The sequence below is a fragment of the Dipodomys spectabilis genome, unplaced genomic scaffold (assembly GCF_019054845.1).
Source record: "Dipodomys spectabilis isolate Male_0828 unplaced genomic scaffold, ASM1905484v1 ptg000026l, whole genome shotgun sequence".
NCBI lineage: Eukaryota > Metazoa > Chordata > Mammalia > Rodentia > Heteromyidae > Dipodomys > Dipodomys spectabilis.
This window is the reverse complement of record NW_024870703.1, coordinates 9341569-9348444: the sequence shown is the minus strand read 5'-3', so window position 1 is coordinate 9348444 and position 6876 is coordinate 9341569.

Sequence of the window (6876 nt, the reverse complement as noted above, 5' to 3'; positions counted from 1 at the left end):
TTTTGCTTATGTGGTGCTGGAGAATTGAACACAGGGCCTCAGGCATGCAAGGCAAGCACTCTACCACTGAGCCACCTTCCCAGCCCCGAAGACAGAGTTTTCATTCATGTTCTCATTCATTCATTCAAAACCGTTTCTTGAGCATTTGCTAGTTGTCCAGTTCTATGCAGAGCTTCAGACATACAAGTCTTTGTCCTCAGGTGGTTTCATGGAAGACTAACACTGAAGAATATCATGGAATTGCACCCAGCTGGAGTCAGGCTTGGGATGAGGACATACAAGATTTTCTTTCTCTGAGAAAGTTATAGGGCCATCTGGATTTGATAGGAACCAAGACAAGACACTTTCCTTCTTTGTCTTTAAGAGGAAGCCTGGGAAGCTTGTAAAGATGGCCTCTTGTGATCCAGGCCTTTGTGATGTCCTTCTCCTCCAACTGTGTGACTTCTTTTGGATAGGAGAATGGCACACATGACAGAGACAGATGCTTGAAAACAACTTGTGCATTGGAGCTTGCTCTCCCTTGATACTCTTGAGAACCTTGCAACTACAACCCTGTGAATGAGCCTGCAGAACAAATGAGAAACGCGTGAACAAGTGTTCTCCATCACTCCAGCTGACACAGAACCAACCACCAGGCGTAAGTGTGAGCCCTCCTAGTACACTGATCCCCAGCTGAGCCAGTCCAGACCAGACTCTCCAGTCTACCCCACATAATAGTAAGAAATAACATTTGAACTCAGAACATTTTATTTTTTAAAATAAGTTTTTTATTGCTCTATCTGCTCTTTTCTAGCTCTTTCTCAGCTCTTTCCTTTTCCCTTTCCCAGACGCTCTCTTTTCTAGCTTTCTCTTTTCTAGCTCTTTTCTCTCTCTTTCCCAGCGCTCTCTTTCCCAGGCCTTTCCCCACTGCGTGGAGGACCACGATGGCCTGGTGCCAGCCGGACCGATGAATAAACCTACCCCTTACCTGAATACCACGTGCGTGCTGCTGTTCTTACTCGGCTTCCTCTTTTTAAAAACCTAACATAAATGGTGCCGTGACTCAGATAAAGGGCTTAAAGTCAGGATAGGTGGGATTCCTCTCTGGTTTTTTTTCCTCCTTTTTCTTTTTCTGTTTGTTCTTTCCTTTTTGCTCTGAGGAATGCCCGCAGTTCTGACGGCCTTTTGCGAAACGGTCTGTCTGCTGCAGACACAGCGCATCGATACCATTGCTGGCCTTCACATCCACGTCCACACCACTTCTCTACTCTGGTGAGTGAAACTACTCTCTATGGTTCTCTGTTGCTCAGTCTCTGTCCAGACATGGCGCCATGCCAGAGAGCTCCTATGGCCTTTAGCTGATAGGCCGGTCACCTCTGAAGCCGAGGACGCTTGGTTTTGGGGGCTTGGCCATTTCTCTCTAGAGGGCTCTGGGGGAAGTCGGGATGCCTGATCAGCTCTCCTTCACTCACCAGACTGACTCTCCTACTCATTTAATGGGGTGCTGCGAATCATGCCTGAGCCGTGAAACCCCTTTGAAATGCCTCCTGCACTCCTTGGAAAGCCAGAGAGCCTAATTTTATGCCATTCTCAGATGTACACAGTTCTTGCCACTGCAATGGTAAATGGTCAGAAGTCTGTTTAATTTCAGGTTCTCTTTGCTCTCTCTGCCATTCATGTCCAACTTTCCCTATCTCTCCCTTTCTCTTTTCTACATTTTGGCTTGTGCCCTGAAGAGTGCAATGCAGGCTGGGTCCCAGGACCCCCCCCCTCTAGGTTCCCTCTCAAAGGCTAGCCAATGTAGGCTTGATCTATTTGTTCAGGCTTTCTTTGCATTTTTTTTTTTTCAGAAATTCGCCATCTTGAGTTCGCCATCCTGGCCACATGGTTGGTTAAGGGTCTGGCCCCATCTGACCCTTAACCTTCTACCAAGCTTACTCCTACTCCATCTATTCTACGGTGCCTTGCTAACAAGTTGCTCTTTTCACAGGCCCTGGTAACTGAGGCCCAACCATCTGATGTGCTTTGTTAGCAAAGATGTTTAAACGTTGTCAAAATTTTAGGTTTTGAGTTTTGCTTTTTCTGTTTTGTGTTGTGTATTCTACTATTGACTATGTGGTTATAAAATACTGGGCATATCTGTGCTAAAATTCTCATTACATCTAATGAGTTTTGTCATTTCAGAATATTTGTTGGCAATTTTTGTTAAGGACCAGGTAAGCTCTACTTATTCTATTTGATCTCCTTATTGCTTTAATTGGAAATAATAAAGGGCTTTTGTGGCAAAGATTTCAGTTCAAAGCCAACCCTGGCTGAAAAATCCCTAAGACTCCATCTCCCAACTAACCTGCAAAGAGCCAGGCTGGAAGCATGGCTTAAGACTCTTACCTCTAACCAGCCAAACACTGGAAGTGCTATTGTAACTCAACGTGGTAGAGCACTAGCCTTGAGCAGAAGTGCTCAGGGACAATGCCCAGGCCTTGAGTTCAATCCTCCTTGAATACCAACTGGGACAAGCCATCCCAGCAACGAGCACCTAGACTCAGCCGGTCTGGGGAAGAAGGGAACATGGACAGGAGTGAGAGGAGATGAGGTCACATCAGCTACTTTGTGCTTGCCCTTTCAAAATTAACCAGAGCCGGGAGGTCAATAGAAGTAAGAAGCCTGCCCATCTAGTGTCCATACCTGTCTACCTATTAACTGAACAAGAATTTATATTCTTGCCTTTGTCACCTGACTTCTCTACCTAATCGCCAGATTTCAGAAGTAGCTAGGGACATTTCTACCAGCATTTTCAGCCCCAAGTCCTTCCTCTTGCCATTTATTTGCTCTCTAGTATTTTTTTTTCAGCCCTTCAATGCTCATGAGACTTCTCCAGACTTCATCTAAGGACTCACGCCACCAAGGGACAGCTGCTGCTTGCTGCCTTCTCTGGGAGGGGTCCAAATTCCAGCCTTTTACCCTATTGTTGATGCCCCTTGTCAGCAGGAAGTAGCCAGAGAGAATCCTCGCCCTATTTCATAATTATTAAAAGGCTAGAATGTAAGGTCCACTCCTGGATAGCTAGCAGACTCCACCCTCCTCACAGCAAAGTCTCTACCCAGTACCTGCGTTACCTAGGCAACTGGGACACCTGGAAGAGGTCTCATCTGAATTTGATGTGGCCACACCTTTCTCCGCTCATACCCTAGATAAGGCCTAGCTCAGGCCCAAACGCCCTCTCTCTGCTCTTCTCTAGCTCTTTCTCAGCTCTTTCCTTCTCTTCTCTTTCCCAGCTCTCTCTGCTCTTTTCTAGCTCTTCTCTAGCTCTTCTCTTTTCTAGCTATTTTCTTTCTTTTCTAGCTCTCTCTTAAGCTCTTTTCCTCGGCTCTCTCTCTTTCCCAGCTCTCTCTTTCCCAGGCCTTTCCCCACCACATGGAGGACCAAGATGGCTTGGTGCCAGCCGGAACAATGAATAAACCTACCCTTTACCTGACAAAAAAAAAAGTTTTTTATTGTGAAAGTACTGTACAGAAGGGTTACAATTACATGAGCAAGTACACAAGTATTGTTGCCTCCTCCTTTGTTTTTCCCCTATCATCCCTTCCCTCCCATCTCCACAACTACACTCCCCCCCTACCTCCCACTCCCACCTAAATTGTAAAGTTCGGTTTTTGACATAGCGTCTTGTAGATCTCATTGTTGCAATGAGTCCACCTGTATCCCTATTTAAACAATTTGTTTTTTCCCTTCCACTCCCCAAATTATACCCAACATCAAATACAGTGAAAACGGGTTATACTATGGGGGAGGGACATACAAAACAAACAAAAAAAACCACATGGTACCTTATAAATACATTAGAAACAATAGCAAGAAAGAAAAACCACTTGTATCCTTATCTTGGAATTCATTTCGCTTAACATCTTATCTGACCTTTTCTGCTTGTGCCAGACATATATTAGTTATTGCAAATAAAGAAAACCATGGGACTTATGTTTCTTTGGGTCTGGCTTTCTTCATTTAATATTTTTTCCAAGTCTTTCCATTTCCTAACAAATGGGGCAATGTCATTCTTTCTGACAGAGGCATAGAATTCCATTGTGTATATATACCACATTTTCTTGATCCATTCATCTACTGAGGGGCATCTGGGTTGGTTCCATATCTTAGCTATGGTAAATAATGCTACAATAAACATAGTTGTGCTGGTAGCTTTAGTGTGGTCTTGTTTGTGGTCATTCGGGTAAATGCCCAAAAGTGGGATTGCTGGGTCATAGGGGAGCTCTAGGTGGAGTCTCTTGAGGAACCTCCATACTACTTTCCAAAGTGGTTGAACAAGTTTACACTTCCACCAACAATGCAGTAGGGTTCCCTTCTGGCCACATCCCCTCTAGCATCTGTTGTTATTAGAGTTCTTGATTCTAGTCATTCTAACTAGGTGAGGTGGGTCTCATTGTTGTTTTGATTTGCATTTCTTTTATGGCTAGAGAGGTTGAGCATTTCTTCATGTGTCTATTGGCCATCCTTCTTTCCTCTTCAGAGAAGTTTCTCTTTAAGTCTTTAGCCCACTTATTTATCAGGCAGTTGTTTCTTTGAGGATTTGTTGTTGGGGGATTTAATTTTTTGAGTTCCAGGTATATATTAGACATGAGACCCTTGTCCATTGTATGGCTAGTGAAGATCTTCTCTCAATCCGTGGGCTTTCTATTGATCTTGCTAGCTATGTCCTTTGCCATGAAGAAGCTCTGCAACTTCATGCAATCTCATTTGTCCAACCTTTCTTTGATTTGTTGAGTTTATCTATTAAGGAAATTTCAGCCTGTGCCAAGGAGACCTAGGGATTCTCCTATTCCTTCCTGTAATGTTTTCAGGGTGTCTGCTTTGACTCCGAGGTCTTTGATCCATTTGGAGTTGATTCTGGTACAGGGTGATATACAAGGATCTAGCTTTAGTTTTCTACAAGTGATTAACCAATTTTGCCAGCACCATTTACTGAAGAGGCTGTTTTTCTTCCATTCCATTTTTTTAGCTCCCTTATCGAAGATTAGGTGGCTATAGGTCTATAGGGTTCATTTGAAGTCAGGACATTTTAAGGGAGGTTTGTTCCATGGCAAAAAGCTAACTAATACAAAAATGCACAAGTTAGTTCAACCCCCACAAAGGAGTTCCTCACCTACTTCAGACTGAAGCCTGACTCCTTCTTGCCAATGACAAGTGCCCCTCTCTTTCTGCTTCATAGCTCACACATCTATTACTTCATCCTCTGAACATTCTTCAGAGAAGAAATATCGGTGGACCTGGCCAAGCTGACAACCAGCCCTATCAAGTAGGGACAAAGAGATCTAAGCAGGTCACAATGAACCTAAGCTAGCACCAGATGACAATGTCAGAATAGTCATGTTGCAATTCTGCACCAAGATTGATAAGAGTATAACAAAGAAGCCAGGGAAGTGAACACCCGCTCAGCTTTTCTCTAAATTCTGCCCTTTCCAAGAACTCTTCAACCAGCCCAGGGAACTGCAACTCAACGAAGAGACCATGAGTCAGTAAGAAAGAGTTTACAGCTTCCTTCCTCAACAAGGCTCCAGGATAAACAGAATAAACACCAGTTGGTCTCAGCTGGTTGCATGTTGGCCTGCCTGGAAGAGGGGGATGCCAGAGATGGCTTCTTGAGGTTGCTTCCAGCCCGGCGTTTCTAGGAAATAGACAATTATGAATAACATGGATTTTATTATCGTGACATCTCTAAGATCTCTGCATACAGCCTATATTTAAAAATATAAACATGTAAGTGAAAAAAATGTCAGGGGAATAAATATTTGTCTTAAAAGAGACCATCTGTTTCGAATTTTTATTTAAAAAAAACTAACATGTGTTTTATTTTAAATTTGTATGTGTGTTGTTATCCTTGGGTTAAGTATTAGGTAAATAGACAGAAGCATTGAGAATCCATTTTCCAGCAAATTTTGGTTAGAAATCCTTGCACACGTGACACGGGAGATAATTTGGGGTCTAATTGGAGCTTTGTGGACTGCCAGCTCCTCACAGACCTCCCCCCCATGCAGTCTCAGCTTGTTGGGTTGGGAGGTTCCCTGGGCACTAGTGTTTGTTTTGGACAAGATGGCATTTTACACCTCTGAGGACAAAGCCACTACAGCACATTGCGGGCTGCTCCCAAGCCAGCCCAGATGTGCAGTCAGAGGCAAGGCAGCCAGGATGGCAGAACTACTGGGGCCCACTTCTGTTTGAGCCTCACTTGTAGCTTCAAAGCTCAGTCAAGTGGGATGCAAGGAAAGCTTTTCCAGGGAGATGGCTGTGACCTGGTCTTCATTCATGGGTGAACAGGAAAAAGGCACGAAGAGGTCATTCCAGAAAGACAGTACAACGTGGAACTGTACATGGAATCTGGGAGCAAATGTGGATGACTGCGGGGTAGACATTATGAAGAGGCTGGAGGTGAAGCTGGAATGCTGGTGAGGATCAGTGTCTATAGCCTTTTGGTCTGCTGTGTTCATTCTTTCCTCATAGGAATTGCCTCTTCCCCCTTCATTCCAGGGCATTCATTCATCTAGACTGTCTGAGTTGTCAAGTTCTCTGTTCAGAACATCTTACTCATCCAAAGATATAGCCATGGCCCAAGTGACCCAGTGACAAGGCAGGAACAGGTGAAGTCTTTTGTGGGGCGATTGAGGAGGATCTGAGAGCAAGAGCTTCCCCTTTCCTCCTGAGATAATGAGCTAAATGGACGCAGTAAGGCATTTCTTTCTTCTTCCCACCATGTGGAGAGTTGTTTTTCCTTGTGAATGAAAACTAACACAGGAAAAACAATAGAAAGGAAGGGAGAAAGGTGATGGACATTGTTAGAGCTCTTCAGCTCAGTACTACCTAATCAGAATGTTTCCATTTATATGAAAA